General features: G+C 36.2%; 1 protein-coding gene across 1 annotated transcript in view; it reads left to right on the top strand.

Annotated features, from left to right (window-relative positions):
- Positions 1–25,567, top strand: part of LOC147835341 (uncharacterized) — a 221,907-nt gene that overhangs the window by 188,795 nt on the left and 7,545 nt on the right. The window lies entirely within an intron of this gene.

Raw genomic sequence — 25,567 nt, 5'->3', positions numbered from 1 at the left:
ATGTTATATTATATTATATTATAATATATTATATTATATTATATTATATTATATTATATTATATTCTTTCATTTTCTGTTTGGCCTAATCCCTTTAATTAATCTTTGGTCGCTACAGCGGACTGTACCGACAACTTATCCAGCACAAGTTTTACGCAGCAGGTGCCCTTCCAGCTGCAACCCATCCTTGGGAAACATCCATGCACACGCATTTACACTTATACACTATGGACAATTTAGTCTTCCCAATTCACCTGTACAACATGTCTTTGGACTTGTGGGGGAAGCCGGAGCACCTGGAGGAAACCTAAGCGAACGTGTGTAGAATATACAAACTCCAGACAGAAACGCCAACAGACCCAGCCGAGGCTCGAACCAGCGACCTTCTTGCTGTGAGGAGACAGCACTACCTACTGCACCAGCGCGTTGCCATTATATTATATTATATTATATTATATTATATTATATTATATTATATTATATTATATTATATTATTAAAATCTCTCTGGGATTAATGATTTTGATTGTCCAAAATGCAAGTTGACTGTTTGTCATTCAAACAGCAGGTTTATTATTTGTATAAATTATATATTTTTGTAATAATATTATTGTAACAACAGTAATACTACTGTTTTTAGTGTTTTTGTTGTTTTTCCTAGGGTAATATTTTAATAGAGTAAAATGAAGATTTTATAATGCGGTTATATTATATTATATTATATTATATTATATTATATTATATTATATTATATTATATTATATTATATTATATTATATTATATTATATTATATTATATTATGGCTACAGTGGAACAGTGGGTAGCATGTTCACCTCACAGCAGGAAGGTCGCTGGTTTGAGCCTCAGCTGGGTCAGTTGGCGTTTCTGTGTGAGCATGTTCTCCCCGTGTTTGCGTGGGTTTGCACCGGGTGCTCCAGTTTCCCCCACAAGTTCAAAGAAATGTGGTACAGGTGAATTGGGTAAGCTAAATTGTCCGTAGTGTATGAGTGTGAATGGGAGTGTATAGATGTTTCCCAGTGATGGGTTGCGGCTGGAAGGGCATCTGCTGCTTAAAACATGTGCTGGATAAGTTGGTGGTTCATACTGCTGTGGCCACCCCTGATTAATAAGCCGAAAAGAAAATTAATGAATATTATATTATATTATACCTAAATTTAGCTGGCATTATTAAATGGCTCTTTTGAGTAATTAATTCTGAATGGGTAGTTGTTTATTTTATACGTATTATGTAAAACTTTATTTTCCATAGCTGAACCACAATGATTGAAAGTGTGAAACTGCTTTCATAAAATAAAATCATTTGATTGGCAGCAGTATTGCCTTAATGTTATGTTAGCAGCAATGAATCGTTGATATATTTTTTTGTTGACATTGTATATTTTAGGGCAAAGCCTCAATAAAAAAGCTAAAACTGTCATTCTGTCATTTTGAGCCCATCCTGTCTCTCATTTTGGACGCCTACTCGACACCCTTCTGGTCTCTGCTGTTCCCCCTGGCAGTGGCCATGGTTACTAGGGTGCCTTGTCTTCCAATGGGCTTTGATTGCGTTTGAATGTTTGTATCTGAATCATGTGAGAGAAAGTGTTTGTCAAAAATCCACATTCAGAATTTCCCAATCCCACATGCATCTTAAACTGCAATCACATCAAAAACACCAGCAAAGGTTAAACCTCAGATCTCTTTGACCTTTTTTAAATCTCAATGTGTAGGCCCTAACAGGCCTCGAACCTCTGGAAAAAGTACAGACGGTTTTCTTAGAACAGGATGCTTTTGCGAATAATTAGTACAATGTGTTTCTCTAAATGGACATGCAGATCATAGAGCACTGTGTTTACATGCCACTCAGAAGTACTTATTATTCAAAGACCCATGGTACTATCTTGTGTTACACACAATGTGCTTTAATGGAGTTAGTTCAATTCAATGAAACTATTTCTATAGCACTTTTACAATGTAGATTGTGTCAAAGCAGCAAAATGATAATTTCACGAAAAACCTTTTCCAGCCATGGGACATTTCAACAACACAAAATGTTCTTTGGATTTTTAGTTCTTCACCATAAGAAGAATGGTTACTTTAATTGTTTATGGGAACAGCAAATGGCAAAACCTCTCCTTTCTGAACCTTAATTTTAAAATTATATTTCTCAGAGACACCCAGAGAATGTGTCATTGGTTTGTGTTCAGTGTTGTTTTTATAGCAGTTCTGTACAAAGGATGAGCACACTTGTCACAGAAGTGTGACATCAATAGTGTCTTAGTTTCCAGGAAAGACAGATTTTCTGTTATGTCCCTTCACCCACATGCTGCAGATGAGACATGATGAACTACTTCTCTGGGGCCACTCTGGGATGTCCAGAGATGAGCACTTTTAGCTTTTGTATTGTGAGTGAAGGGAAAAATGACTGTGGCTGAAGTGATGAGTCCTGACCTCTGGGGACAATTCTTAAAGGAAACATGCCTACTTTGTCTATCACTCTGTTAATCATATTTTCCATAAAATGTTTTTTTTTTAGGCTAAATGTTTTTTGCAGTCTTAAACAGCCTTTGTGAAATGCAAAAGTATATGTAAAGGATATCTGAAATGTGCGTCTGTTTAAACATTGGTATTAGTTGCAAGGTTTTTTTTAGAAACCATGCATAGCCTAATAGATGTAAGTTGTGTTTTATAATGGATACTTTTAAAGTCTTGCATTGCAAATACACTGATGAGCCAAAATAGCATGTCCAGTCACTGGCAAAGCAAAACTCGCTGATCATTTTCTAACATGGCCACATGTTAGTGTCTGCGTAGATTAGATGGTAAACAAACAGTTCTCAAAATTGTCATGTTTAATGCAGGAGAAATGAACTGGAACAAATATAGCAAGATAATTCACCTTATTTTTAAAAAAGCAAGGTTTGTGGGTTGCTCCCATGTAGCAAGTCAGATTTTTCCAAGAGTGATTTGAAGATCGGGATACCACAAACCGGCATCAAGGCGTTGTGAGCCCAAGAGTCAGCAATGCATGAGCGTAATAAAGACTATCCTGTCTGATTCAACATTACAAATGTATACTCTGACACAGGTCTTTGTAGCTGCAGACCAATCAACATGTTTGTGAACAAAAGAACAGGGACTTTGAGTCCCGGTTTCTTTTACATTGCATGGATGGGTGTGCATTTATGCAAATGTGCAGTATTTAGCTCGGATGTCAATGCATGGATTGAGCATGATGCTCTGATCAGTGTTCTGCTGGTCTAACCGTTCATGTAAATGTAAATTGGGCTGATTTAACCTACTGGACCTATAAATTGTTGAAGACCAGGTAAACCCTTTATGACAATAGAGCATTCCCTGGTGGAAGTGGCCTGTTTCAACAGGATAAAGTGTCTTGTCATATTGAACACATTGTTCAGGAGTAGTTTGAAGAGCCTGATAAGGAGTTTAAGGTGACACACCTTTGCAGAGTCCAAGCCTAGGTTGGTCAGCACAGTTTTTTAAGCATTGAAAAGGAACAGCAGCATTAAGAAAGAGGTCATACAGTAATGCTTTGTATCATCGGTGATTTTACTCTCTCATCTTCCATAGACGGCAACAGTCTCAAAGCATTCGAAGTCCAGAAAAGGAACTAAAACTATTGTCAAACAGTCTGTGTGACTTCAGTAGTTCAACTATTCATACGGAGCTCCATGGACACTTTTGTGCAGCAAATAAAACTTTTTTTGCAAATATCGTTAAGCTTATGGCAGGTACGGGTATGCATTTACAATAGGCAGAACAACATATTGCCATTATTGTCAGCTGTGCAATAAGCAGTCGCTGTATTGACAATAGCAAACATGATGTGAAACCATAGGCGAGCAAAGTTGTTGTTTTTTTTTTTTGGCATACAAAAGAGTTCTTGGAGCTTTGTATGAGGAGAGGTAAGAGAGCACTCTGATTTAAAATATCTCAATGCATGTTCCAAAGAAGGTGTCAGAGGGTAACAGAATCTTAATTTTAGACTGAGCCAATACTTTAAGTGACATTAGTAAAAAAACACAAAAAGCAAGTTTTCTCAGAGGAAAAGAAACGATTACATTTTCTTTGAAGGTTATAGACTACATTATTAATGTGCATCAATGAATCATTCACCAGGAATGTGCATAAAGACAGTGAATGGGGTTAGTTTGTATTGTGTTATTAGATTTTTATTTATTTATTTATTTATTTTTTGCAGTCGAAAAAAATCTTTTTTCTTTTCTAGAACAAAAGTGATTTTGATGCCTGCTTCAAGCTCTGGTGCTTGAGAGGAGAAGTTTGTGGCCTTTAGTAAACAGTAGAAAATGGTCACCATGGTATGACCTCTAAACATTATCAAGGCAGACTCGCATAAGGGTCTCTGTGTGACTCACCGCCCTCAGCGGTGTCTGAAGTAGGAAGGGATGACACGAGTGCTAATGTATGCGAAAGCTTTTCACTTATCAAGAGCTGTTAGCTCATCATTGTTAAATGTCAGACCAATTTCTCTCTGTATGATTCACCCAGGTGTTCTTTGTTGCTACATGTTGCTCCCAGAATTTAGAATATGTCAATGGCGCTGATGTATTTTTACATGCCAGGGGAGACTTGGACTTTTCCCCCTCAGGCTCACTGAATGGTCCTTGTTGCATCAAATTTTTAAGTCACTACAAAATCAAAATTGCCATGTTTTAAGGGAACCTCATGTATTCTTCTCTCTATCTATCTATCTATCTATCTATCTATCTATCTATCTATCTATCTATCTATCTATCTATCTATCTATCTGTCTGTCTGTCTGTCTGTCTGTCTGTCTGTCTGTCTGTCTGTCTGTCTGTCTGTCTGTCTGTCTGTCTGTCTGTCTGTCTGTCTGTCTGTCTGTCTGTCTGTCTGTCTGTCTGTCTGTCTGTCTGTCTGTCTGTCTGTCTGTCTACGTTATTTGCAAAAAAAAGCATGTGTTCTTGTAATATTGAATTAAATTAGTCACAAGATCCTTCAACAGCAAACAAAAAGACTTGAAGACAATGGTGAAGACAATCTGTTGAAGTTTGAGAATAAATATAGAAGAAAGTGCCTTCAACTTTTCGGTGCCTTAGTATGACAGAAATTTTCATGCACAGCCATCTGTATAAGTTTTACATTGTAAGGTTGCCTTGTCTGATGAGATCAAAAAATTGTATAAACAACATGAATGCATGGATCAATTCTGCCTTGAATAAAGAATTCAGACTGTGTCAGTGATATAATGGTATTGGGCTGTGTTTTCTTAGTAACAACTGAGTGCCCCACAGCACAGCATTTCATCTGATCATAATTATTTGGTAAGTTTTTTATAATTTAATTTCATGCAGACTTTAAATAGTTAAGTTGTCTGCCACTGCCTCCTTTTTTCTGCAAAATGAGACATTCAAGGTCCGTTTCTACTATGATGAAGCATTTTATGTCTGTGATGCAAAAGCAAGCACTTTATCTCTCCAGCAGCCGCTGCCTTGAGTAACGCTGCCTGTATCTTGGACAAGTGTCCCTCCTTAGTTGAACAAAGCCTCTCGTTCCCACTGGCATGCAATGAGACAGAACGTACGACTGAGTTTGATGCCTCATCTCAAAAGGCGCCTCTCTCAGGTTGTGCAGGTGTACATGTGCTGAGGATTTGCTGTTATTGAAGGACTGAATTAACAGGGAGCCCTGTTTGTCATAGCTTAGAAACCTCCCGCAGACAGACCTCCCTTTATCAAGGCCAAGACCGAAGAGAAAGCAAGTGGGATGCAGGCGAAAAGCATCTGTCAGCACTCTGCCATGTCTTTATAATCCTCCAAGACAAATTAGCAGGATTTTTCAGAAAAAGGGAAGACCGTTTTACCCACTGTCGAAAAGCGCAAACCATCTCTCCTAATGGGGAATCGTTTCTTTCTGTCTGATATTTCATGCTGAGGTTCAGCTGTTACTTTGGAGATGATCCCCCCCTCCCTCCAAAAAAATGTCAAATGTCCAGAATCATAGCAAACATTATATCGTATTTTCCTCAGTATTTGATATTAATCAGTTGGTTCAGAAGACTGAAGTTGTCGGAAATGTCTCAAACATTCAGGTGACAGGAAAATGAAAAGATTGTCGTGAAATGACACCCCCCTCCATAGATCATACAGGACCACTGGGGTTTACCAGAGAAAGACCCTGACATTGACTAATTTATGTCCCACTGTATGACTCTTCAGCACTTAATTCCCCCGTTCACATGGTTCGCATACTTAAAAAAAATATTAGATTTTTAAATGCAGAGATCAAGTAACCACCAGAACCATTGGACACGGTACATCATTTATGAACAACTGAATATCTACATTTTATTTTATAAGCTTATTTAGAACTTAGATCCAATGTGTCTTTCTTAACAAGAAATGAACTGGAATGGATGATTTATTAATGGACAGTTTATTAATTTTATGTTTTTAGCATATAGTAAACGTAGTAATGTGAACTATTGTTAGACTTTTTGTTATGTTTTAAAATACAATGTTAAGACTGAGTTTTTGCCATCCAGCCATCACACCAGTTTTTAGTGTTACATCATTTAGTAACAATTATTTTATTCTCATGCATTCAGTGCATACAATTATATTAATATTTTTACTTCCACTTTTGGATTTTTTATTAATAATTCAAGACTTTTGGATTCATTGAAAGCTTTTTCAACAATTTATGCAACAATTTATTTGATATATATATTTTGTAACATAATAGATTATTTTAATAACACTTTTGATCAATTTAATACATGTTGAATATATTGTATCGGTGAAAATGTATGATTTTTCTTTCATTAGGATTTTAAGTAACGATCATGTTCCATGAAGGCATTTTAAAATTTCCTACTGTAAATATATTAAAACTTAGTTTTTGATTAATACATGTGCATTGCTAAGCACTTTATTTGGACAACTTTGATTTACTCAGTATTTCATTTTACTGATTTCATAAACAGTAAACGTATCTCAGCCAAATATTGTACTGTCCTAAATATAGTGTGCAGCAAAGCATATATCAATGTACAGTATAGCAAGTACATCAGTGGAAAGCTTGTTTATTCTGTTTTAATGCTATAAATAAATCTCAGTTTCAAAAATGGACACTTATGACTGGTTTTGTGTTCCAAGGTCGCAAATTGTTATGCTTTACTGTGCTTTACTGTGTACTGCTTTAAGCATTTACAGTCACATGAGAGGGTCTTCACCAGCATGCAAGGAGAGATAGATGGTAGAACCAGTTCAGAGGGATTTGGGCAGGACACCAGGGTTAATCACTTAGACATTATGAGAAGTTCCATAGGATTTTTTAAAACCACAATGTGTCAGAACCTTGGTTTAACATCTTCTCAGAACAATAATGCCTCCTAATAGTGTCTATAAATATACTGGGGCGTTAGACTGAAGGGTAAGCACCATCTTTTGCCATCACTAACACTAAGCCCAACCAGCAACCTCAACAGCTCATGTCTGGTCTTCCCCAAGGCACTTGTTCTCCCCCTGGGTGTGATACTAAGAAAGTTCCGATTTCTGAGATCGTTCCACCTCAATGCAGATGACTATTTAACTCTTAGGGACTCTAAGACAGTTATATTTTTTGCCCACATCTGCTACAACAGAGTTGAATAATTCCTTGAATGTTTAAGTTTTTAATTGAAGCTGTGTTCGAAGTCTTGGTGCCTGTATTATCTTTTAACATTAGACAAACATCATGTATCCTCTGTCATTGCCTCAAGTTTCTAGTTTATTTTCGAAAACAAAAAAGTTTTGTTTTCTGTCGGGAGACAGTAATTCATGCTTTCATAACTTTGCATTTAGATAACTGAAATTCTCTATTTAATGACAAATATCAGGAAACTTGACTTCAAGTGGTCCATAAAGCTGCAACAAAATTCTTCAGAAATGGTCACAAATATGACCATGTCAACCCATTCTACATTTCAACCACTGGCCTCCAATCCAATTTAGGATTGAGTTCAACATTTTTATTTGTGCTCAAATATTTACTCAATCTGAATCCAAAATACCTATCTCAAGATCTGCATCCTTTTAACCCTTCTAGAAGTTTATGATCTTGTAATTGTATCCTATTGAAAATTCCTTATTTGAGCCTGAAACAGAGAGACTTCTCTGTGGTGGGTCCTCGATTGTTCAATGATTTGCCTACACAACTTAGAATGACACCCTCTTTACCAGTTTTAAAGCTCTCTTTTTAAAGGTTATTTGTTTTCCTTTGCTTTAAGTGAAGTTTATTTATGAACTAATTTTGAGAGGACCATGTGCTTATAATTGACCACAGCCGGTCCCTCATTAGCTAATACCTGATCTTCCAGTCAGTTGATTTCTAAGTCACTATAAATAACCACAGTCTTTATTCCACAACCATCTTCGGCTGGAAGAAACCCCCCCTTCTTCTACCCGCTTTACCTAGATTGGGCGGCATGGTGGCCCAGTGGTTAGAACTGTTGCCCTACAGCAAGAATACTACGGGCTCTGGTCCTCTCCAGGCCAGTTGGCATTTTTGTGCAGAGTTTGCATGTTGTTCTTCCCGTGTCCTTGTGAGTTTCCCCCTAGTTCCCCGATTTCCTTCCATGTCCAAAGACATGTGTCATACATAAACCCACTAAGTCAAATGGGCACCATAATCTAGCTCCCAGCATCCCAGTATATTTCCTTCTTAAAGCAGTTCACCTTTAGCCATGTCAGCGGGGGATTTTTTGAGATCTACCGAGATCAATCTCCCCTCTCACCCTACGAACGGGAGGGATCCTCAAGCTCAGGCTTCTCTCCTGGGACAGCATGCCAAACAAGCTTATTATAAATCATCAGCTAAGTGTGAACTCTTGAAACAGGCATTTTTTCTGTTGGTTTTCACATCTGTTGTTTAATCTGTCGGTCTATGCTATATTGAGCAGTACATCACTTATATCACTTATATTTCTGCATCTTATATTGCTCTTATTTTTATGTCAGCACTTTGGTCAGCCCCAAGCTGTTTTGAAAATGCTTCATAAACTAATTAAACTAAACCTAGTTTTCCCAGGGGGTTTACTGATTAGGCTCAACCTTCTTTTAGCAGGCAAACAGTCTAGGGATACAGAGTGATATTGCTATTGTTTTTTTAATAGTAGTATATGTTAGAGGGGTGCATAAACTTTTTCTTATGAAGGGCCAAAGACCAAACTTGATTGAGTGCTGTGGGCCAAAGATAAATATATCATACTGTATTACAATAAAGTTTTCATGGGGTATTTACCTAATATTTAAATAAAACTAGAAAATATTTTTTAATTTTACAGTATTACCCAAAAAATATATATATATATATATATAAATAATAATAATAATTCAGGGGAAGCTAATAATTCTGACTTCAACTATATATATATATATATATATATATATATATATATATATATATATATATATATATATATATATATATATATATATATATATATATATATATATATATATATATATATATATATATGTGTGTGTGTGTGTGTGTATATGTGTGTGTGTGTGTATGTGTGTGTGTGTGTGTATATATATATATATATATATATATATATATATGTGTGTGTGTGTGTGTGTATGTATATATATATATATATATATATATATATATATATATATATATATATATATAGTTGAAGTCAGAATTATTAGCTTCCCCTGAATTATTATTATTTTCCCCCCAGTTTCTGTTTAACAGAGAGAAGATTTTTTTCAACAGATTTCTAATCATAATAGTTTTAATAACTCATTTCTAATAACTGATTTATTTTATCTTTGCCATGATGACATTAAATATTATTTGAATATATATTTTTAAGACACTTCTATACAGCTTAAAGTGACATTTAAAGGCTTAAATAGGTTAATTAGGTTAACTAGACAGGTTAGGGTAATCAGGCAAGCTATTGTATATGGTGGTTTGTTCCGTAGACTTTCGAAAAAATATATAATTTCAAGGGGCTAATAATTTTGTCCTTAAAATGGTATTCAAACTGCTTTTATTCTAGCCAAAAAAAAAAAAAAAAAACATATAAGACTTTTTGATGGAATTATTAATGAAATTGAATACGAACAATTCCAATGCTAAATACACTAAGTTGCACTTGCCTTTGCCTTGATTTGCTAACCAATTGCCCTCCAGCACCAATTGTGATTTGAGTTTATGATGAGGTGTGTGATATATAATTAAATATCATCATTTCCCCTCCTTTTAAACTATTATTTTGACAAAAGTGACAAACTGTCAAATCCTGTGAATCACAGTGTGAAGATTTACGAACAGCCGCTTCCTTCACTTCTGTGCCCCTGACTCCATTCAAACTCCACCTTTATGTGTAATATTTTCATCGCACATTCATTAACTTCTCTTAATTAATTAGGAAACCCAAGGGGAATTTAGAGCATGAGTTATAATAAATTGCAAGCCAAATCTGTTTACCATCATCGCACTTAAGGATGATATTAACACGCTTCTGAAATAAAAAAATAAAAATCTCTCAGTGGGAACGAGAGAGAAATGGCAAAAAAAGCCCACAAATATCTATTGTCTCTCTTTGTTTTATTATTTTTCTCTGCTCGTCTCAGTGGAATTACTTTTCTGCGGTTGAACTTCCCACCTTGCTTGAAGCACTCTAGCCCACTCCACGGCCCCCACCGCGCACAGCTGTCCCAGGAGAGGAGCCCTCTGACCCTCCTCAGCCTATCTGCGCCAATGCTGCCCACTTCTCTGAGTCCTGGAGAGGAGAGCCGGGCTCCACCGAGCAGCTGGTGAAGAGGCAGAGAGATGACGCCTCTCTCTCTCACTCGCTCTCCTTCTCTCTCATTCCTTGCCAAGTTACATCCAAATGTCCGTAGTCCAGGCAACTAAATTCACTGATATACTAATGCACCTGTGGATTGGATTCAGCATTAGTACTTTTTGCTTTTAAAGTTTTTTTATGTAAATAACACAGTGCTTTCGAAGAATATGTTAAAGTGTTAAAGCCACAAATCCTACTGTATTATCTGATACGTGTCTCTAACATAAAATGGACCTGAGTGTTTAATAAATGTCTTCATTTCAATTACTCAAAAAATAGCTTCTTCTTGAAATTGTGGTGAATGATATTTGTGATGGCGACACGGTGGCTCAGTGGTTAGCACTGTTGCCTCACAGCAAGAAGATCACTTGTTTAAGTCCTGGTTGGGCTTGTTAAGTATTATTGCCTTTGGCCCCCCTGAGATTGACATGAAAAATTAAGCACCTTCTTTAAAATAACTTATGATAATGGTCAAAAACTAGTTCACCCAAATTTATATATTATAGAAAAATATTAAATAAAAATTTTAAAAAGAGGAAAAATCAAGAGAAGCAAAACCTTTTTAAAACTAGTTGAAATTTTGTAGGTAGAAATTTATTGATTTAATTTTTGCAATATTTATCTTGAATTTAATTGTATTATCTTTCAATTTCTAAATTTGGTGACCAAAATATTCTTTGAAAAAAATGTATGAGTTTAATAAATCTGTTTTGTTTAATTGACCAGAACACATTGCCTGTATTCACTGAGGAATAGATACTAATATTAATTTTCAAAATGCGCTGTACTCAATTATGCTGAGCACTGTACAGACATCATCTGAGTAACTTTCATGGGCACATTGTAATGTCTGAAAGTCTGTGTGAAGGGTGAAGGTAGATCATCACTTTCGAGACTTAGAGCACTGATCCGATAACATGCCAAACTCCTCTGACCCCGATCGGCAGAGTTCCCCGCGGGGCCTTTGAAAGGAAGCAGACTAATGGTCATTCATCACTAAGCACAGGGTAAACAGAGGAAGTGAGAGGGTGATCATGCCTTTGTGTAATTTATGTGGGAAGTGGTGTGTGGACTGGGCTGAGGTGTCTATGTTAGGCTCCGAAGGCTTTTATTTAAGGTTCTACTTGACCCTTAGTGAATCACCTCAGAGGCACCTGATCCAATGGCACTCACTTCTGAACGGCCCCCCAGGTTGATCTCGCTTGAACCCGCTGATCTGTTCATGAAGATGAGAATATTTAAAAGTCCATTTGATGCTTTGTTTTCCTTTTAGTTTAGTTTGTATTGTGTCTGTTTGTGTATCTATAAGATCTGCAATGTTACAGAGCATTACATTAGTCTGCCACAAAGGGAAATATTCTGTCTAACATATCTTGAGTTGTGGCACAGTGGCTCAGTGGTTAGCACTGTCACCTCACAGCAAGAAGGTTGCTGGTTTTAGTCCCAGATGGGTCAGTGGATATTTCTGTGTGGAGTTTGTATTTTCTCCCCATGTTCGTGTAGGTTTTCTATGTTGTAAGAACAGAAAGTGTTTTGAGAGATACAAAATAAAATACACCTTTTTGAAAGATTTTGCACAAGTCGTTCTCTCAAAGTTGGCTCTGTTCCTCCACATTATTCAAATATGACTTTGGCATAAAAATATTACAGTAAAATAGCTGTTGAAGCTTAGGTTGCTGGAATTCACAAATATTATGAGGGATGGTACATTTCTGATACATACAGCTTTGAAAGTAACATACAGCACCTGAGATCTGCTTGAGAAATGCATGACTATGCTGGTCCTCAGGGGCAATTAGGATTTATGGAGTCAATCTGGGGCCATATATTCTTGCAAAAAGAGAGTTTTGCAAGCAAAAATAAAGTATTGAGCAAAAAATAATGAATGAATGCAAATCTACAAAACTCGCAAAGGGAAAATTATTATTATTTTTTAAAAAAATGAAATTTGCCAACAAAAAAAGAACAGAAAATAAAAATCAAGCAGTGCAAATTAATATTATTTAATGATATATAATATATATATTTGCAAAACATTTTTATAGTATTGCCTTTGCAAAGCTCATCTAGTCAATTGCAATGCTCACCAATGGCGGAATATACTTACTTGGGCGTTTACGGCAGACCCGGACCTATTGCCCTGTAAGACCACCTCGTTGATACTGTGTCTCCAGGTGATGACGTTGCTTAAATAGAGGCAGGTCCAGGTCCGGGTATATGAGTCTCGATTGACTCCATGAGGATTTCTTTAATGGGACGGCAGAGGGGTGGCTAGTCAATGGAACCTATGGTAAAGCATGTGGTAAAAGCCAACTTTTTATTTTAAATAACTATATTCTCATCTGATCAAGACAAAACAATCGAAATGTGAAAAAATGGAAAATATAAGACATTAATAAAGCATTTGTTTATGACTGTTACCATAATGAATGCAGTTTTTTGCTGAAACACGCAGGGTTTTTAAGGATTAGCCATATGAATAAATGCTTTTTAATATTTTTTTCTGCATATTTCGAGTGCCTTGGACTAATTTTTGCTGTTTATTCTGATAATTCCTTTACCCAAACCGAATACTGATACATTATTTAAGCTACCCCTGAGCACTTTTTGTTTGATTTTGTGTTTGTTTTTTCATTCAACACAAAGAGGTTTTTAGATTTATACATCTTAAAATTTGGAGAAAGTGAAATGTGGAAGTGTAAGCAGTGGCGCAGAGGGTAGCACAATCCCCTCACAGCAAGAAGGTTGCTGGTTCAAGCCCCAGCTGGGTCAGTTGGCATTTCTGTATGGAGTTTGCATGTTCTTCCCGCGTTTGCATGGCTTTACTCCGGGTGCTCTGGTTTCCCCCACAAGTCCAAAGACATCCACTATATGTGAATTGGGTAAGCTACATTGTCCGTAGTGTATGGATGTTTGATAGTGATGGGTTGCAGCTGGAAGGGCATCTGCTGTGTAAAACACATGCTGGATAAGTTGGCAGTTCATTCCGCTGTGGCGACCCCAGATTAATAAAAAGACTAAGTTGAAAAGAAAATGAATAAATGAATGCAAACATTTTTAAAAGCCCACATTTTAGCATTTTAACACGCTACGGCAAATAATTGGCTAAAATAAATAAAACTGTGTGATATTTTGAATGCACCCGAACTGCCCACGCAGATGTTATACTCTGATCCATCTCACCCCATGCTTCCATTCAGAACCACACCTGCTGGTCCTCCAGCTAAACCAGAACCACATCAGCTCTAACCTAACTGGATTTATCAGCGGGGAAGAGCCGTTAAAGAAACGGTACGGGTGCATTACACCTACAGCAACACAATTCACTGATTACCTACCATAGTACAATAGTGCATCACTGAAAAACGCTGACTAGCTAATCATGACGTTCCAAATTGGTTCAAAAGAATTGTGCTGTTGTAATTGAAATCACATGCATTTGATGGAAGAATAATAACTAATGCCAAATAATCGATTTGAAATCTGTGATAAATACTTTAGTTTTTTATTTCCTGTCGTTTTGCTTTATTTAATGTTTGACTCATCATGTATTGAAGCATTCTACAGTATGTTATGCAGTACTTTGGGATTACCTTGGGCATTTATACACATCCATCCTTTTCAAATGTCTTTTTCATGGTTGACTCACAATCATTTTCATTTAGTGTCATTATTGAGCCAACTTGTAAAAAAACAACAACCTCTCTTCTTACTATGTTAAGAGCTGTAGACCATGTAAGTTTCAATGATCATAGGAGCTATTTTTACATTAAAGAATCTTAACAAAAAATGCTGTTTTAAGATAGCCAATGGCATTTTTAATCATATATATATATATATATATATATATATATATATATATATATATATATATATATATATATATATATATATATATATATATATATATATATATATATACAGCACCACTGTTAATCTATTACAATATTTTTTACAATTTACTATAAACACCACCCACCTAAATTTAGTTTACTTGTGGAATCTGTTGCATTGGATGCACATGTATATTTGGTGTAGGTTTAGTTTTTGTTATTGTTCCTTTTCACTGTCACTCTTCCAGCCCCTTAAGCATGTGTGACTGAATCATACCATCCTGCAAGTTCATTCAAGGCAAACAGTACAAAAAAATGATAACAATCCTGTTGGTTCATGTTCCTGTCCTAGTGTATGTTCGTAGTGAAATGCCAGCGATATGCATGAAGAGACTGAGACCTGGTTTGAATAGATGCTGCTGACATGTTGCTGGGCAGAATGCTTGAACGTCTGTTATTAACAATTGACAATTACAGATTGTTAACAGTCAGAGAACAGACATGGATTTTGTTCTCTTTTAAATGTCATCATCTTTTGCGTAGCACAGTCGCCTCACAGCAAGAAGGTTGCTGGTTTGAGCCTCTGCTGGGTCAGTTGGTGTTTCAGTGTGGAGTTTGCATGTTCTTCCCGTGTTTGCGTGGGTTTCCTCTGGGTGCTCTGGTTTCCCCCACAAGTCCAAAGACATGCGCTATAGGTGAATTGGGTAATTGAGTATGTATGGATGTTTCCCAGTGATGGGTTGCGGCTGGAAGGGCATCCGCTGAGTAAAACATATGCTGGATAAGTTGGCGGTTCATTCCGCTGTGGCGACCCCAGATTAATAAAGGGTCTGAGCCAAAAAGAAAACGAATGAATGAATAATTTTCATATTAGACATACAGACAGATAGATAGATAGATAGATAGATAGACAGACAGACAGACAGACAGACAGACAGACAGACAGACAGACAGACAGACAGACAGACAGACAGACAGACAGACAGACAGACAGACAGATAGATAGATAGATAGATAGATAGATAGATAGATAGATAGATAGATAGATAGATAGATAGATAGATAGATAGATAGATAGAATAATCAATCAATTAATCTATCTATTTTGATTTTCTAAAGCCATTAATACTCTTTCTGATGGTATCTTGATGTACCTAAAGAATGTTCTGGATTATTTACAATTAAATCTCTATGGATGGCATCTGTGGCATTCTTGATTACAGTAATTTAGTCTTGTCCCTCATTTTGTAAAACAATGGATGTTCACAGTACTGTGCTTACAATAGAACTCTAGCAGGCAGAAAACAGGCAGCAGGTTGAATACATTTTTAATACACTTAAAACATAAATTATTATGTGTGTTTGTGTAAAAATTGTGTGCATAACTTAAGTACAGACATTGTCTAACCACATATTACAATACCAAAAAGAATTATTTGTGATGTACAGTAACATTATGCAGGTAAGGATAGTTAATATTTGCATCTGCACAGTTTGCAGGTAACTGTAGCTTTTAACTACAGGAAGGACAGTTTAACTATAGCCAATAATTCTTCTTTCCCTCGTTTTACTAAATTGTGTCCACATTGTAAAACAGTTCTTGAAATTAAAACAGGAGAATGAATTAGTTTACCATAGCCAAGATGTTTTAAAACGGGGGAACAAATTGTTAATGCATGCCCACATTTAGACTAAAATAATTGATAAAATTTAATAAATCTTGCCCATTATTGATGGAAATGTAAAATCTCCAGTCAAATGCTACAATGTTCCACTGCAGTCTTTTTAGTAAGCTAGTTTTTATACACTTTAAAAAATTGAGAGATGAGTCAAAACTATTTTGTTAATCGATAATAAGATGCTATTGTTTAGGCTCTATTGTTCTCTAATAATAAGACTTGTCTTGAGTATAGAAGTATGTTGCTAGTGGGTTGCAAAAAAACAAGCAGCTTTTGTACCTTTGAAAGGGTGTAAAACAGACCATTAAAAATAATCAAGAGGATCTCGGGCCTCTTGTTGCAGTTTCTGGACTGCTGTCTTGAGGAGAGCGAGCCGCTGTCAGACTGATAATAGAGATGTTTCAGATGCATCCCCTTCATAAGATCCTTGCACCAGCTGGAAAAGGAAAAGCCGAAGAACAAAAGAATATGATTAAATCTAGGACACATAGTTTGAGTGGTTCTACCACTGTTATTAAACTATTTTAATATGGATGTGCGTTATATATCTGAATAATGTTATAAGCTGATATTAGAAAATGTAAGCGGTTTAGTGAAAAAAATGCATATTTATTGCAGCTCTGCACAAGACGTTTGGCCTGAGGAGAAATGGTCGTGCCCAACTGAGCCTGGTTTCTCTCGAGGTTTTTTAATTCTTCATTTTCGACAATTGGTGAAGTTTTTTCCTCGCCGCTGTCTGGCTTGTATGGTTTGGGATTTGTAGAGCTGCTCATCGATGGACTTTCTCTACAGTGTTTGGACTCTATTGAACCACACTGAACTGAGCTAAACTGAACTGAACTTAAACTCTGAAAACTGAACTACGCTGTTTCAATTTACTATGATATTCTATGTGAAGCTGCTTTGACACAATCTACATTGTAAAAGCGCTATACAAATAAAGCTGAATTGAATTGCATGTTTATTTTAGGTGTAAATTTTAAATATATATATATATATATATATATATATATATATATATATATATATGTGTATGTGTGTGTGTGTGTGTGTGTGTGTGTGTGTGTGTGTGTGTGTGTATGTATGTATATATATATATATATATATATATATATATATATATATATATATATATATATATATATATATATATATATATATAATAAAATTATAAGGTTCTATCTGACATTTTTGTCAAAGTTTAGTTATTCACATATTCTTATTAAATGACAACTTGTTTACATTGTGTGATGTTTTTTATAAGTTGTTTTAATATTTGTTTTATTTTAAGACTTTTATTTAAAAAAACAAAAAAAGTATATAGGTTTTATAAGGTGCTTTCTGTGATCCAATCATCACTTCAAATGCACAAGGTCCAAACAGCATTTCTGCCAGTCTGCTCTGTTAACAGAAGGAAAGACCAGAAAGAAACACAAAATCAAAGTCGACTAAATAATGCTGCACCACACAGAATTGAGAAGAAACTACGGTGGCCGAGAGAGCTCAACGCATTGCAATTTAAGAAAGCACATGCACTTACAAAAAACACCAGCAAATAACGTCACAATCTTTATCAATTTGATAGCACACGTGTTGCAAATTGGTCACAACACAAACAACTGAAGAAACATGCAGAAAATTGGTCACAACACTTGTAAATAGGCACGTAACACAACAAAATTGTTTCTAGGGGACCCAAAACCATGACAGACCCTGCTGAGATATGGATGTGTTTTTTTATTTATGTCGCGTAATCAGGATATTAAAATAAATGAAAAACTTTTCACCTTTCAAAGCCCACCAATCACTTCACTGAGCAACAATCATGGCATCATTTACATTTAGAGTATGTTTAGGGTCTCTGTCAATTTAATGTGTGAAAGAGAACTGTTACACACATGTTGTCCAAGGCTTCAAAGTTTTGGCATTCCATAAAGCAAACAATATGTGTGTAACAGTTCTCTTTCATACATCAGCATGACAGAGACCCTAAATGTACTTTAAATGTAAATCATCAACATTCCCTTACATTTGCTAATTGGGGTAAAACAAACAGGGCAAATGTAGATAGAATCTTCTAATTCTGAAAAGTAATTTTCCACTTGGAATTATAAGATTCTATCTAGCAGATCATTCACTGAAGCAATACTTATCAAGAAATACAATAAAAAATGGTGTTGTAACAATATTTTGATGTTTGAGAAAGAACATTTTCTGTTATTTATAACATTTATTTTATGTTTTAGGATGACTATATTTTCTTGTTCAAATTAAGCATACAAGGCTGTGCTTAATATTTTATCCAATGCAGATGTTACTTCTATGTAATTAAAAGGGCACTATTGATATCAATCATGTCCCATGTATTAAATTAAGTTTTTGCCCTTCAAGGCAAATAGCAAATTTAAAGACTTTAAAAGGAAACAGACAATGAGCAAATAAAAAAAAATGTCTCACTGACTATATATATATACACACACACACACACACACACACACACACACACACACACACACACACACACACACACACAAAAATCAAAATATTACTCATTTAATATATTACATGTTATTTTAATAACCATTTCTTTTTCAACAAGGTAAAATGTAGCATTTGATCTGTGTCAAAAAACACTTCTAAATCATCACATTCACACCCTTTTTCAGTTCTAAATTTTGTGTGATGCAGCAATATTTAGTCGACTGAATAATTTCAATCGACTAATTTTGTGTTTCTTTCTAGTTATTCCCCCTGTAAACGGAGCAGTGGTAGAATAATAAAAAAGCTGATCCTGATTGGTTTTTGTGCATGCATTTGAAATGCTGAAACATTTGGATCACAGAATGAATGGCTCACAGAAAGAACCTTATAGAGCCAAGCTAGAGTTCGACTTTGTAGATAAAGCCTTTTTTGTTTTTTAAATAAAAAAACCTTAAAATGTAAACAATTAAAAAAAAAACATACTATAATGTAAATAAATTGTCATTTAATAAAATATGTTAATAACTCAATTTTGACAAAGATGTCAAATAGAACCTTATAATTTTTAAGGTGACAATTTTATAAATGCTGTAGTATTTAATAAGGACTTGCCATTTTTCAGTAATCTACCATAATATGAAAAAACTACAAATTTTCTAATAGTGGTGCATTTGTATTTTTAAATATATTGGACTTCATTTTGAGGGCTGCAAAAAAACTAATGCCTTTTTTCAGTGATTTTGAAATGCATTTCCTAAGCAGACCAAATAAACACACTTGACATTGCTCATGGATATTAATTCATCAACAAACCCTTGAATACCGTAACGTTCCAGAATAAAAGCTGCCAAAAGAAAAGGAGTCTGAATTCTTATTCTCTCTCTTTTTCATTTTAATAAGAATTTGAGGTACCATCAAGGACAAATCTCGTATGCCACCAAACCTTTTGGATCATTAGACAGGTGACGCCATTGCTGGGCTCTGTGAGAGGGAGTGTTAGGATAATGGTGCCGCAGAATCACATTACCAAACACCCACACATGCATGCATACATTCACTCGACCATCAGCGCAGAACGCAAAGACAAAGAGGCGAACGGAGCCTTCGTTCGTCGCTTTCCCGGTCCATCCAGATGGGGATGAATCGAGCGACGGAGGCTGGCTTCATATTTATTCATCACCTCTCATTTCTCATCTCCAAACACTCACATAGCGAGCACTTTCTCCTATTATAACCATCAGGGTTTGCTGAAGCTTTTGTGCGCAACGTTGGTCTAGGAGAGAAGGTGTTACATCACGGTGGAGCACAACAGGGGATGTGGAAGGCTTAATCAGCCCAAACGGGCTTCCCACACTCAGTTGAGGGGTCACCCCACCACCTCCATCTCCATTTGAAACACTCCAAAACGGGGGCTCACAATCCAGCGTGTGGGGGTGGAGGAGGGCCACAATGGGTCGCAGCGGCAGTCTGTGAAAAATCAGCGCTGCTAGCGGACAAAAGGTAATGGAGAGCCTACACATTTGAGTCGTGACTCCTGCATGAAACAGCTGTAGGAGTTGTCTGACTGCACTTGTAGCGCTGTTGCATAACAAACTGGGCGGCTTTAATCGTGATGGGCGCAGGTCAGTTTTCCTGCGGCACATTCAGCCCCTCGGAGAGGCACTCCTCTCTCAAATAGCACTAATCCACTGAGTGCATTTCAATTCGGTACTCAGCGATTCAGCGAACACCCCCGCGGTGTGCGCGAGTGCATCACACACTCGCCGAAAAAATCAGGAGAGAAATGGCTGCAAGCTGGTTATGTTGCACACACTTTCAAAGCTGAAATTCGAGATGAGAAAAGACAGCACATTTCCCGACAAATAGTTCGCTGTACTTGGAGCTGCCTTCCGTTTTAGCTTACATTTTAGCTCTCCCCGCGTGTGTCTGATGTTTGAGCTAAAAGAAAATGTGACATAAATGAGTTCGCTTTTTTTTCCTTTCATATTTAAGGCAAATAGCGGATCTAATGTTCGGGGTGGCTGGCAATAATTGTACGTGTGACAGGTAGAGCGACTGAGTGCAGGCGGAAGGCCTCAATCAGGAAATGAAAGGAAATGTGCGAAGAACACTTGGCTGGAGGGAGGAGACGTATGTCAGGCTGCCATAGACTAAAGTGCTCGGCTGAAAGATCCATCAAATTAATCTCTTAGTCTTTCTAAAGCAGGGTGGCTGTTACCCAGAGTCTGGCTCTGGCTCTGGCACTGAGCTCAACAATACTTTAGTTAATTTAAATTCATTAAAGAAATGTTTCACATCAAGGCGAAGTGGGATAAAGGAGCTAGAGTTGCAACTAGCATGCACTGCACCTTATGTTAGAAAAGTGTTAGTAATTGCTCTTATATATTTATATAAACTTGACTTTTTTATTTCAAATTAAACAACATTTCTGTTACATGTCTGTCTATAGAAAAGTCCCATTATCATATTATTCACTGCAAATTACAGGATGCCTTAATCTTGAGATCAAATAGAACAGCAGTCGTTTAGTTTTGACATTGTACCCCATCATGTTCCACAAGTGCCATGAGTTCAGTATGGCAAGACATATTATTATTTTGAGTTGGCACAATGCAATTTATTAGCACTTAACGTCTACCGTGAATGTGATTTGTATACTAGAATTTAGACAACAGCTACTTCATTGACTTTTCTAATGGCACTAGTAACAGGTATTATTACAGTTATTCTAAAGCAACTGTTGGTTGGACAGCGAACTGATTTTTCAAATGTTCATATTCAATTTGAACAAAAATATTTAAAATACAATTACATTAAAAAATTAATAAGATAATGCATTTACAATTACTAATAATGCATCACTAATAATTGAGTTCAGCGGTGGAGTGACTCTCAAAGTTTATTTTAAAGAGCCAGTGTCTTGTGGAATATTGAAGTAATTATTTGTTAATCAGGAGCACAACCAGAGAATATTTTTCAAACCTTTATTAGTTTTATAAGCATCAATGTTTCCATGAATGCCCCGTTTCATTTATAGAACTTTTTCACTCCAAAGAAGCTACAGTGTAAATAAGTTTTTTAGATTATAATGTGAAAAAGGGGTTCTTTAAAGAAGGTTCTTGGGGAAACAATAATAGTTCTTCTTTGACAGGCTTGTCAAAGTTCCTGGAGGGCCACAGCCCTGCACAGTTTAGTTCCAACCATGCCTCAACACACTTATCTGTAGGTTTCAAACAAGCCTGAAGGACTCGATTAGTTTGATCAGGTGTGTTTAATTAGAATTGGAACTAAACTGTGCAGAGCTGTAGCCATTCAGGAACTGAGGCTGTTTCTCAATATGCGTTCTTCAGTTATCTTGCGTCCTCGTGTTCTCATGTAAAGTCATCATCAACCACCAAAATTCAGGTCTAAAACTTAAGACCACAAGAACGGAGAATGGATAAAAGTTCCCGAATGTGTTCTTGATATTAAGGATGCACCGATGCAGACTTGAGCACAGAACTCGCTCTAGAAGCCTTAAAATGAATAAAGGAGGTGGGAAGCACAACTTTTTATATAGATGTATTATTAGAGTTCAGAGATTTAGCTTATTTATTTCAGGAGTTTCCCTAAATGAGACCGTGAAAGTAAACAGCGTCTCAGTTCTCACAGGACACGTTCTCTGTTCTTGTGATCTCCCGAGTTTGTTTTCCGAGTTGACCTTGCAATAGTCTTCACAAGAACGCGAGTCTGTTCTCTGCGTTCTTGGAATTGAGAAACAGCCTGAGTTTGGTACCTGTGTTCTATGAAATTACCACAAAACGTGATTTGGAAAATTTATTTTTAAATTTCGCCACCTTTTTAAGGAATTACACCTGTAAAATGTATGTTAAACTTGTTTTAATCTTGTGTTTTGTTGTCGATGTTGTTGTTGTGTTTTCAATCACATAGTGTTGACACAACATACAGTTGAAGTCAAAATGATTAGCCCTTTGTTTATTTTTCCCCAATTTCTGTTTAATGAAAAACGATTTTTTACAACACATTTCTAATCATAAGAGTTTTAATAACTAATTTCTAATAACTGATTTAATGTATCTTTGCCATGTTGACAGTAAATATTGTTTTACTAGATATTTAAAAAAAAAGCTTCTATACAGCTTAAAGTGGCATTTAAAGGCTTAACTGGGTTAATTAGGTTAACCAGGTTAGGGTATTTAAACAAGTTATTGTATAAAGATGGTTTGTTCTGTAGACTATCGAAAAAAATTAGTTTAAAGAAGCTAACAATTTTGTCCTTAAAATGTTGTTAGAAATTACGTGAGCATATTTTTGTCCTGCATTATCGGATTTACACAATCTACTATACATCTATAACTGATTAATGTGATCTCATGAATTTGCTGACTAGGCATGGGATGATAACCAGTTTGGAGTTTTATCACGGTATGGAAAAGTCAAGATTTAGAAACCGCCAGAATTTTCTGTCATACCATTCCTAAAGTATATACAATTAAAATGTTTACATGTTTTTTTGCGACTATATTATTTTGTTGGACCCTCTACATCAAAAGCTACTGTTACAAAATATTTTAAATGTTCCTAAAATAAAATATATTGTGTTCAATGTGGGAAAATTTTTTTTTTTTTTTTACCCAGACATTTAAAAAGAACATAATTTAGAGCAGTAATCACAATACCGTGAGACCATGAAACCGTGATTTTTTTTTCTTTTTATCCAAGCTATACTTACAAGCGTTTTCAAATATCCTAATATAAGAAGCTTTTTGAAGTATCATAATATAAGAAGCTTTTTCAAGTATCATATTCAATGTAGAAAAGCTTGTTTGGTAGATTAAACTATTCAAGATTTAAGTAATCCTATATTTCTGTGTATATTAATAACTTTCTCAGATTGTCACTCGTGACAGGCCATTTGTAAAGTGATTTGTACCATTAAATTCAAAAGACAACTCAATCCTGTTCTTCTACACTGTAAGTACTGCCTCTCTCCAGTCAAATATTAAGCTGTACAAGTCTGAGATGTTTATTATAAGCTCGGTCAGTAGCACAGCAGCACAGTATTAACACAAACTAAGTTACGGTGCCCGCGAGATAAATAAATCAGAGCAACAGCTCACATCAAATGAGGGACGTGTTTATGAAGGAGCCATTAGGTCAATACTCACGGTCCTGTGACAAAGACAGATGCTGCAATAAATCATTACAACAGATAACAAGTCTGATGGTACTTTAAACGAACCTCGGGCGCAAAAAAATTCCTGCTTTCCCAAGGTACGCAAATCCAGACCTTTTGAGGGAGGTCAGAGGAGTCAAATACCACAAGGAAATCTCCTCGAGATGAACCCCGAAAAAAACGAAAAACCTCCCTCAGGGTGCGTTCAGACTGGCTCTGTTGCTTGGAAACCAGACGTGTTTGTCTTATGTTTTGTATTATGTCCTGTCCTCGGCGGCAGAAATTTCGGTATGTATGATTTGCATTGAACATGTCGGCCTGGCCGCTTACCTCCGCTGCAGCGCATTGGAGTGATTTACTTGGAGCCGACTGTGGATGATAATGAGGTACTTGTGTGGTGAGTGACGGGGTTGCTGTTTTCACAGGAGGAATCGCAGTGGGGCAGCTCCCTCCTGGCTCACGGCCCCTCTGGCTCCCCCATTATGTTCAACAAAGAATGTAAATCCACTGTTAGCTATTAGAGTCCCTCCTCTCCTCCTTCCCACACAAGCCCCTGCTCCAAAGGGGCACTGAGAACATTCCACCAAAGCTGTGGAATTTCACTGTTTTCAGAGAGGGAAATCGGGGAGAATTGAGGAACGTAAATGAAGCGCTTTAATTCTGTGTTATCTGAGGTAGTTTTGATGTACAGAATAACCAGTGTGGTAATGATTAGACTTTTGGTCTAATCATGAACAATGTGATCCATTCTGAATGTTTTGCATTCAAAAGATGTGATGCACTTATAGCTTACTCAAAATTGAAAGTTCTGCTTTTACTTTTTATCATTTACTCTTGCTTGACTTGTTCCAATTTTTTTGTTGAATGCTAAATAAATAGTTTTGAAGAATGTTATAAACCTGTAACCATTGATATACATAGTAGAATAGTAGTACGTAGTACAATGAAAGCCAGCGGTTACAGGTTTCTTTCATCTTCAACAGTACAAAAAAAGGGGATAGCACAAGCAAAATTGAAGTTCTGCCTTTATTTACTCACAGTCAACTTGTACCAAACCTTACTGAGTTTTTATTTTTGCTTCTGTTGAACACAAAATAATATATTTTGAAGAATTTTATAAACCTGTAACCATTGACATCTATAGTAGGAAAAACAAACACTAAAGGGGGTCACACACCAGAAGCATTGCTCGACAACGCGCCACGCAGCACCATGCATTTTAGAATTCAAACATAGGTTTCTATCAGGTACATATACCGGCGCCGCAAGTCAGCGGCTGGCCGCGGTGCCCAGCCACGATTCAGGACACTATTCATATTTCTGCTGCGCCACAGAGCGCCATCTGAATTGTTTCATATTAAATATCATGCGAATGTGCGTCCAGTGTGTGATATTTTAAACAGTCAATAGCGCGCCGTGTCATGGCGCATATGGTGTGTGTTTTACTAAATATCTTCTTTTATGTTCAACAGTACGAAAAAACGGAATAGCTCACCCAAAATGTAAATTTCTGCCATCATTTACTCTTGCTCGACTTGTTCCAAACCAGATCG

The sequence above is a fragment of the Danio rerio genome, chromosome 9 (genome assembly GCF_052040795.2).
Source record: "Danio rerio strain M-AB ecotype USA chromosome 9, GRCz13ab, whole genome shotgun sequence".
NCBI classification, from domain to species: domain Eukaryota; kingdom Metazoa; phylum Chordata; class Actinopteri; order Cypriniformes; family Danionidae; genus Danio; species Danio rerio.
This window is presented reverse-complemented; position numbering and strand designations above follow the sequence as displayed.